The sequence below is a fragment of the Equus przewalskii genome, chromosome 13, assembly GCF_037783145.1.
Source record: "Equus przewalskii isolate Varuska chromosome 13, EquPr2, whole genome shotgun sequence".
Taxonomy (NCBI): domain Eukaryota; kingdom Metazoa; phylum Chordata; class Mammalia; order Perissodactyla; family Equidae; genus Equus; species Equus przewalskii.
In genome coordinates this window covers 62,214,645-62,224,746 of record NC_091843.1, presented here as the reverse complement: position 1 = coordinate 62,224,746, position 10,102 = coordinate 62,214,645, and the positions used below count along the sequence as shown (strand labels likewise).

At 36.0% G+C, this 10,102-nt stretch overlaps 1 protein-coding gene across 1 annotated transcript in view; it reads right to left on the bottom strand.

Moving 5' to 3' along the window:
• FBXL17 (F-box and leucine rich repeat protein 17) overlaps positions 1-10,102 on the bottom strand; it is a 464,109-nt gene that overhangs the window by 113,910 nt on the left and 340,097 nt on the right. The window lies entirely within an intron of this gene.

The window sequence follows — 10,102 nt, the reverse complement described above, 5'->3', positions numbered from 1 at the left end:
AAATAAAAAGCTTATAAATAATATCAAAGATTCTATTTGTAAGGTTCAATGAGGAGCCTTGCTCTTACTAGATTGTTCTGATTTTCCTACCTTAGTTAAATTTGATTTTTCAGAAAAGAAACTTAAAGATACTTGACCTAATATAGGTAACATAAAGTTTTCGGGGGAAATGTTTAATATTCTGACTTGAAGACAATTATACCAACAGTGGGCATCTTGTAAGCTGATTGTATAATATCAAAATGAATATAAATAATAGTTTACTCCAACCTTCTGTTTTATAATACATTTAACAAATGTGGAACATGATAGCAGGAAATTCAACAAAAGGTTAGAATGGTTATATTTCTATGTCTGAATGCTGGTGATGGTGGTTTTTTTCCTCCTACAATTTCTATATCTTTCAAATATTTGACTATGAATAGATATCATTTTTACAGATAAAAAGATGTAAATATAAAAAAGTTTAAAAGCCAAATACAATTCTGAGAAGACTAGAAGAGTTCTGCCAGCATTCTCCAAGGGATCATAAATCTCCAGATGTTATATATGATGCACGCTGACTTCTCTCAGGGCTGATATACGGTCCCTTGGAAGAAACATGACTTTATTTTAAAAGTCTATCTTATCTACACTGGTTACAAGTATAAAAAACATTTTAAGTATTAAGGAAGCAGAAAAATGTAGGATTCTCTATCTGCAATTTTTCTTCTCATTGCTGGATTTCCCTCAAACCAACAATTACTAAAGTTGATATAAGAATGTCTGAAATCCAGGGGAAAAATTTATTTGAATTGTCCATGCTTATTTGAAGATAATACATACTATTCAGTCAACAGAGTTATTGAGTAAATTGTTAATTTTACACAGTACTAGATACTGGACAAAAATGAAGAGAAAACGACCCTACCCTTTCCCTCTCAGGGCTCATGATGTATAAAGTTAGACTAGGTGGTAGTGACAGCGGTGGCAAAGACCTAAGGGCAGGAGTGGTCTGCCCATGATTTCCTATGATTGTGTAGTTTGCGCTTTCAGTCTGACTACTGGAGAATGCCTGCTCCAGACAACAGTGAACAATCAACCATCGGAGATAAAACTTGAGTAGAAAAAGAAATGCATTTCATAAAAACAGGAAACAAACATTGCTTTGACATTTTTTTCTCTTTTTGAGACATTTCATGTTATGGCAAGCAATTGGAGAAAAAAAGGATAAGACAGTAAAAGAGATTATGAACAGCCTTCGATATGAATAAACAGTATTTAAACTGAGGTCTCAAGCCATAACATCTGGAGATAAAACACAATTGATTCTAGTCTTGCTGGGGGGAAATTTTAAGTATCAGAATAGACTAGGAAAATAGAGACATTTTAAGCCCACATTCACCTCCATTCCTTTCCCTCTTGCCAAGCTTGTTATCATTGGGAAGTGACTGGAGAAGGGGGTTGGAAATTTCAAAGGTGTTTGCTATGTAGGTACCAAATTAAAACAAAAAAAATGCTTATCCCTCACCGCTATTATAGGACAAAGAATATACAGTAGAGTGTAGGCAGGCAGGGACTAAGTCTTATTCATGTATTATACTAAATTATTCATTGGAGATAACTCTTTCTAAGCAAGTTTACAAAGAATCATAATATACTCTTCAGTAAAAACTGGATTTACTAAACTGTGTATATTCCAACTATGTTTTAAAAATGAGAGACAACTGTGGTTATCTCTGAATTATCATTTACTATATTTATGGGTTATTTATTTTCTTTGTAATTTTCTATATTTTCCAAATGATAAAGAATACACACTCACACACACAATTTAATGAGTGCCCTACTATAATGCAAGAAGCTTTAAATTTTTTACTGCTAAATTTTCAATGATCCTAAAAGTTGGGTATTATTACCCCTAGTTTACAGAGAGAAACACCTGAGGCTCAAAGGTTAGTCTTGCTTAAGTTCACCCATTGTTAATTAAGTGTCAGAGGTGAGACTTTTTTTTTTAAAGAAAAAATACTAGTGAAGAGAGATGAACCGCTCATTATTGTTGCTGCCAGGGGCATTTATGGGCCTTGGCTATAACCTAGACAATTCTTTATAGCCACCACTATCTGAGAGTCTTCACCTGAACTCCACGGACATCCCATGAACCAGCTCCAGGGAAATGTAATTAACAAATTCTACATGGACCTACATATGTGCATTTCTCTGGACAGGAGGTTCACAGCTTTCATCAGATAATGATTAGATAAAGTGCTTATTCAAGGGAGAAACCTAGGCCATAGTTTGTTCTTTCAATAAGCTTAAGTAATATTCCTTGTATGGATGGATTCATTAAAGACAGCTAGGTGATTAAAGGCAGGCCTGGGGGTTGGGGAACGGGCAGTGAAAGCCAGAAGGCAGCTGCTGCTGGGGCAGAGGCAGGCTGGAAAAGCTGGTCGGGAACCAACGCTTGAGAGGGGAAGAAGAATGGAAGGCTGTGATTCTCAAACTTTCCCAAGACCAGAACCTCCTGGAGGGCTTATCAAAACACAGATTGCTGAGCCCCATCTCCAGAGTTTCTGATGATTCAGTCGAGCTGTGGTGGGGCCTGAAAATTTGAATTTCTAACAAGTTTCCAGGTAACGCTGATGTTGCTGGATAAGAAATCACACACACACAAGGGTTTAAATCCTTGGTCTACTATTTCCTAGTGTGGGATCATTGACAAGTTACTTAACCTCTCTCTACCACAGTTTTCTAATCTGTAAAGTGGAATGATTATACCTAATGAAATTAAATGTGACAATGCAAATGAAGTGCTTATTCCAGTGCATGACACATATTAAGAGCTCAACAGACTTTATGCATAAATCAATAAACTCAATAGCTCAATAAACATATATAATAAAGTTATATATATATACACACACACACAAATTCAATAGGTCAATAAACATATCTAATAAAGTTATACACATACACATACACATACTTGGATTAAATAGAATTATGTAAGACTGAAACAACTCCCATGGAATAGGATATTAAATCAAAGCAACTTGGGTATAATATAGTTTTAACCATCTTTCAGATAAATAAACTCTTTTCAAATTATTGAGTCAAGCTAACGATATCACTGCTATTTCCTTAAATTGGCAGCATTTTAATCACAGCAGGCCCATCAATGCTAAGGGAATCCATGGTAACCACACAAAGTAAACATCCACCTACCCATTAGTGCCAGCAATTATTTGGCATTTGTTATGTTAGTTAAACTGTGTAATGGTGTGTGAGAAATCAGTTTCTGCTTCTTTGACCCTTTGGAAAGCTGGTTTTCCAACCCAGCGTGCCTTGCTGAGACTCCAGAGTCTGAACAGCTGTGACTTCAGGCACTGATTTTCTTACAAGCCCTTTCTGGAAATGAGGCAGCAAACACTGTGGTCTCCTCTAAAAGAGTAAGAATCTATTATAGGGGCTCGATTATTGATAATGACCATTTCTATTTTGGGGCTAACAGCTAACTAGGACTTTTATTGTTCCTTTTAACAAGTATTCATCATGAACCCTGAACCATCCTTCAGAGAACAGTAATTTTAGATGCTTGTGATACAGAAGAACACAATGAAAGGATTATTTTCATGCCTTTAGATTTCAAGAAATATATCCTGTTCACTTATATTGGAGATGTACAGAGGAAAGGAAAAGAGATTAAAAAATAAAGAAATAATCTTTAGCAAGCAGTTTTAAATGTAAATGCATCTTCATGCTCTCACAAATCCTTAACTTTAATTCTAAAGATATTAGAGATCTAAAATGACACAGAAATTTTCCTTAATAAAATAATATATATTTTTTTATGAGGAAGATTGGCCCCGAGCTAACGTCTCTTGCCAATCTTCCTCTATTTTACGTGGGATGCCACCAAAGCATGGCTTGATGAGTGGTGCTAGGTCCACGCTAGGGATCCAAACCCTTGAACCCCAGCCGCCAAAGTGGAGCGCACAAACTTAACCACTATGCCACCAGGCCAGCCCCTAAAATAATATTTGTTAACTCAACAGATATTTACTATGTCTCCTTAGTAAAATATCCTGTATTAAATTCTGGGAGAGATACAAAAGTGAATAAGTACTTGACTGTTATTAGGGAACTGATAATTCATAGAGGAGATGAGACACAATCATGAGGGGAAAAGGGAAGGCATTTGGGGCATGGACAAGGCCACAGAGACTGGATGGAAGATGGAAACGTCAAGGCAGAGTGAGAAGAAGCCCAGCTTAGCTTGAGTAGGAGTTAATGCTGGAGAAAAGTAGGAGATAAGGTGAAATAAAAGGCGACTTGGGGATGAAAATGAATTCTATGGACCTGATCATCCCGTTCATAGCCAAAGGCCTTGTTAGCCAGAATCCTGAAGTTATCATAACATTTTTTTTTTCTTTGCTGTTTCTGCACCTCTGTGCTGGTCACAGATATACCTAAGATGTTTACAAGGAGTGACCACACCATGGGTCAGTGATCTCTGTCTCCACAGGGACAGAGATTTGACTAGGGGAGTAACCCCTTGCTAGAAAGAGAACAGAAAGAGGAGAGGTGGAAAGCTGCTCAGTCAGGGCAGGGAGGCAATGGTGGAGCAAGAAGGACTAATGAGGTCATCCCCTCCCCGCTTCGAGTGGTCTAATGAACACTTGCTCTACTCCGGCCAAAAGAAAGTATGTTCTCTTTAAACAAACTGGGGTTGGCAGTGGCAGCTTCTGTTTTAAAGCCTCACACAATATGGTACAAGGGCAGGGGACATTATACAAGAAACACCTTCTCCTTGATATTCTTGCCAGCATGTGAAGGGGAGACAAACCAATGAATAAACATAGTAAGTAAAAACAAATATTTATTCAGGGGCTACACCCAGATGACTTTTTTATTCCACTATGTTGGTTGACCTCTTCCACCTGTCCCTTCATTACAGCTGAAAACACAATGCCTCCCTATGGATAAAGCTATGTTTGCATATACCTTTATCAGAGAAATATGTACAAAGAGATGAGAACTAAGCCTGATTACAAAAATGTTAAACATGACTGCTTGTTCACTGTGCAACATTTCTAATATAATTTTAGAGTTATACAGAGTGGGGTCCTAACTATAGTGATAACTTAATGAGGAGAGTTTCACATAATAGTCTTTAGGGGGAAAAAAGAAAAAAACGATGAACTCTGAGCACAAGGGTAAAATACATCTGAAAATACAGTACTCTCCACTTAAAGTCAGATCTATTCTCATCTTAACTGGTATGGAGATAATACATAAACGAATTTTCTTTCATTTGCAAACGGAAAAGCTTAAAAGGATATTTGTACTTTAAGATACATTAGGGCAATACTTTACAGGATTATAGTACCGGCCCATCAATACTGACCTTATCTATACAAAAGATTTTTATATTAGGATGTCAAGGAAATGTACCAGTTTCATATACAAACAAATCCTTCAACATTCAGTAACACAACTATGAAATGAGTATTCTGTTTTATAATCCTTTCACTCAATGCATTGATGAGTATAATACATGGCAATGAACTTGTTATGAAAACGACACTGATATTTCAAAATGAAACTTTCCTCTGCTGAGAACCAGAGGAAAAACGCATCCATTTGTTTAGGGTGCTGCCTGGCTACACTTCATTTATACAGATTTTAGGTTAATTGATAGGACTCACAGACAAGGGTTCTATAAACCATTTTACTGAGCATACATCCTGATTATAATGTCATGTTAAGAAATGGAGTGCAATCTGTCTTCATGTCATATTTAATAGATTTCTAGTAAATAACCTACAAGTGCTCCTTCTAACAGGTGATGAAGTATATTAATGCCCTGTTGTACTTTCATAATTAAGGGTCTGGCAGCATTTCCATTATAATCAAGACTCGAGGTAGGGAACAAAGGGAGTGGTTTTCATGTGTCCTGGCCCTGACCACAATGCTTCCCTCATGCCGCACTGCCACTTTGGGCCATGGGGAACACACCTATGAGGTCAGATTCAGAAAAAAATCTGGGAAGTTGGCTATTTGGTTATTAACAGCCTCTGTTTATATCTTTTCCTGGCTTGCTTGCCCCTTCTATCAGCCTCTGCTCCTCCCTTTTCTTACTCTCCTTAGAGTCCTAGTCTTCTTCATCAGGAGTGAACCTGATGGTTCTTTTTAACGCCGTTTCCTTATGTAGACTTGGTTGCTGCTCTGCTGTTTCCTCTGGAAGAGACCCGGCTGCTCTGTGTCTGACGTGCACAGCATCAGCATTCTTTGCCTTGTGAATAACAATCAATGAACTTCATAAACAAAACCAATGCAAAGATGGGAAAAGGAGAGAGGAATATGCTTGATGGGGAACCTGTCTCCACAAAACAAACATGAATTTATCAGATAATTCAGAGGATAAAACTATAGCCTCTAAGGTGCATCCCAAAGTAGTGCTTCCATCAGTAAGACTGTCAGAACAGCTAAGCCAGGAGAGAAGGGCAGAGTGCAGGAGGGACCGGAAACTAACACCTTGCCATGTTCCCCAAGTTATTTTGGGTGGATGCATCATACCCCAGTTGTGTTAAGACACATCAGAAACTGAAATGGAGAAGACTGTGCAGGGTGGGGAATAAGAGAAGTAGGGAGAGACAGGAAGAAGAGGAAGACACAATGAGAAAGACGGCGGGAAGGGTGCTCTTGATGGATTTAACCTGCTCTGAAGTGAGCAAAAAGACCTGAGGTCGAAAAGAGAAGAAATGCAGAAGCCAATACTGCCCCTTAAATATAAGAAATTTTTTCAAGTCTTGCTATTTCCATCACAGGCAGACTGTGTGGTCTAGTGAGCAAGCACAGCCTTGGGGGTTTGTACAGGTGGGGTTTTTGATTCTCAGGTTTTTTCCTCATAAGCTGGTTGCATCAAATTGAAAAAGTTACCTGCAGACAATAATATTAACTTTCTGGAGCTATTATGAGGGCAAGCTTAGATATTTAAAGCATTTCAAAGAGTCATAGTCCCATTTCCATCTCCCATTATGAGGGATTACCAACTTCCAAGCTATTAGAATTTTATAAATTTGTAACATAAATTGTACTTGATTCTTATTTTTACAAAATTCAGACACAGTATATTATTATTAACAAGTGAGCACATATTGTTGGAATGACAACATTAACAAAGGTCTAGTCCCTTATCCTGTGAAGTCCTGTGAAGTCCCCAGAGCTACTCTGGATCTAGTTCCAGGGTACAGGAACCCAGCTACACAACTTCAGTTCCCAGAAGCCCATGAGTTCCTGCTACCCACGTGCTATAACACACACGGCATCCTTCTAATGATCTTCTGCTCAAACCCAAGCAAGGTTTTGTTTCTTGCAACCAAAATAGCCTAAAACAGTCAAATCAAAGTTAAAAATCGTCATTATGCCATCTAAATTCATGTTTTGCCCTGGAATTACATGACCATAGAGGGGAAAATAATTTGTTAAGTTTTTAAGGTGGGCTAGAGATATTTAAATGTTGAGAGAGACTATTCAGAAAATTAGTATTCATTTTTAGCACATGATAAGGATGTTGTGCATAGAATCCTCATATACGCATTTTGGGGTAAAAGGAAGAAGTATTTTTGTTGCTGAAGTTGTATATACTTTTCCAGAGTAAAAACTTTATACTAACCTTTTGTAGAAAATCAGAATGAATTAGTATGGTATATACGATAACCTACTATGTCATCGTGCCAGAAGTTTGACCAATTCCTTTTCATGGAAGTTTGAAAATGTCAAGTTCATTTTTAAACCCATGGCTAGTTTCATCTACTTTAAACCAAAAGTGACAAAATAGGAATTGACTGGGGGGAAAATTCTGCAATCCACTGTTCTTAATATTTGATAATCCACGTGAAGCAGGTTTACCACAAACTGCTGTGACAGAACAAAGATGACAGATAAACTCCTGTGACCAAATTAATTGGAAATAGATGCCTCAGTCTTGTGATCCTATTTCAGTTTTTGAAAGAATTATATGCACCTTCAGAGCATGCCACGTCTAAGGATGATTAGTCCTTGTACTGCTGGCATCAGACTGATATGGCATGTTGCCAAGTGTCTCAAGAGAAAGCTAAAAAGTTCAGGGGAGGTGGTGCAGACTGTGTAGTTATTCCAGGATTACCTCAGAGAACATTCTGGCTTTTCTGCTGAAAGCTTGTCAGAGTTTGATATCTATTCTCTGTGTGCCCGTGATGTATGTTTTCAGACTGCCCTAAGTGGACCTTCTTAAATTGGTCTCTTGTTTTTTTTTCACTTTTGCCATACTGCTGAGAAACAATATAAAGTAACTTAAGGCATTTTATCAGGCCATCTATATCCACATATCTTCTTCTACCTTTATTATGATTTATACGTGTCAGAATGATCTGGTATTAAACTATGGCAACCAATCCCAAAGGGAACTCTTAATGTTTTCCATTTGTCTGAAAACAATAACACTAAGCAAGAAGTAAATGGTCAACCATCTATAAACTTGCAGCTAGCCAAAAAACAGCCAAATATTAAACATGGTAAAAAATGCTGTTTATTAAATAATTAAATATCATGCAAAGTGGTAACTTTAAATGTATCATAATCTCTCTTGGATTTGCTTCAACATAACCCAGTATGTGGGTAGAGAGTAGAGAAGGGAGAACATAGATAAACAAGCATAGCTGTCTATTGGTAGCGGTTGAAGCTGGTTAATACCTACACAGGATTTCATTATAGTTTTTTGTAGAGGCTTTTGTTAAAGTTTGAAAATTTCCATGATAAAAACATTTAAAAAACATAAAGCCTAGCAACTTTAGAAGGTTATAATATGATCTAATGTGGTTGAATAAACTGACTTTTCAGGCTAGAAATACAATCTACTGAATCATCAGTATTGAATCTACTTTACACAGTAACCATTATAAATTTAAGAGACAAAATATATGTGTAGCTGGAGTAAATATTTCAATGTCTAATATAGATATATGTCTTTATACTGATAAATGTACTTCTTGCCTTGACAAACCAACCATACCTAAGATAATGTACAGAAACCTGAAATAATTATTTTAATGGAGACTTCTTTTGTTGGCATGTTTGACTTCTAATCACAAATGATGTAAGTGCTCTGAAATTAACCCTTTTCTGACGCTAAAAAGATTATAAGATTAAACACAAGGAAAAGAGCAGTCTACTCAAAGGTTAGAACAATGTAACAAACCTAACGCTAATTTAGATATATTTATCATTCTGCTTGCCATGGGACTAATGTTGTAAGAAGTATCTCCATTTACACTAAAAGAATTCAAATCTTGATATCATATCTTGATAGTTTTTGAATGTAACAAAGATACATAATGAAATCAAGTAAACTGTTTAAAACAGACCTAAATCACATCACTTAAAATGTAAGTTTAAGTCGAACAGTCTTTTAAATATTTTATTGGAATTATTTTGACAATAACTTGATAGTTATTCTCATTTAAAAAATAAAGCATATTATGCATTAACACACTAAACTTTCTAGTTAATAGAGTGATACATTTACAAACGTGCAGTCCTATCTATAATGAGAATTTTGAAAACTATCATTCACTCAGAATTTAACAATATATTTCAAGAATCAGATTTGAGGATGAAAATATCCAATAAATAATATAATTTTAACCTGTAAGATCAAATATGGGAAAACTATGTTAATATGGCTTAGTGATATTTTTTCTAATTTTAATGCTACTAAATTTTCCAAAAGCCTATACATCCATTGCCTATACATTTATTGACATCTTAAGTTGAAAATTATTAATAAATTCAAGATAAAAAGTCACATAATTGAAACTTTAACACATTTTTGAGCAATAGTATTTATAAAAGGATAGCTGGAAATGATCTCACTCCTTTGAGAAGAGTTAGATAGGAAAACACAAGAGTGGGAATTTAAAATATATTACAGCTCACACAGTTCAGTTAATTTTGTCTGTACAGTTCTTGATTATTAAAAAAAAAAACTGGTGGCATTAAGAGAAAAGATGTTTTCTAAGTGATATACAAAAGTCAAAACCATATAATTAGTCTGGATTTTCAGCTACTCATATCTGCTATG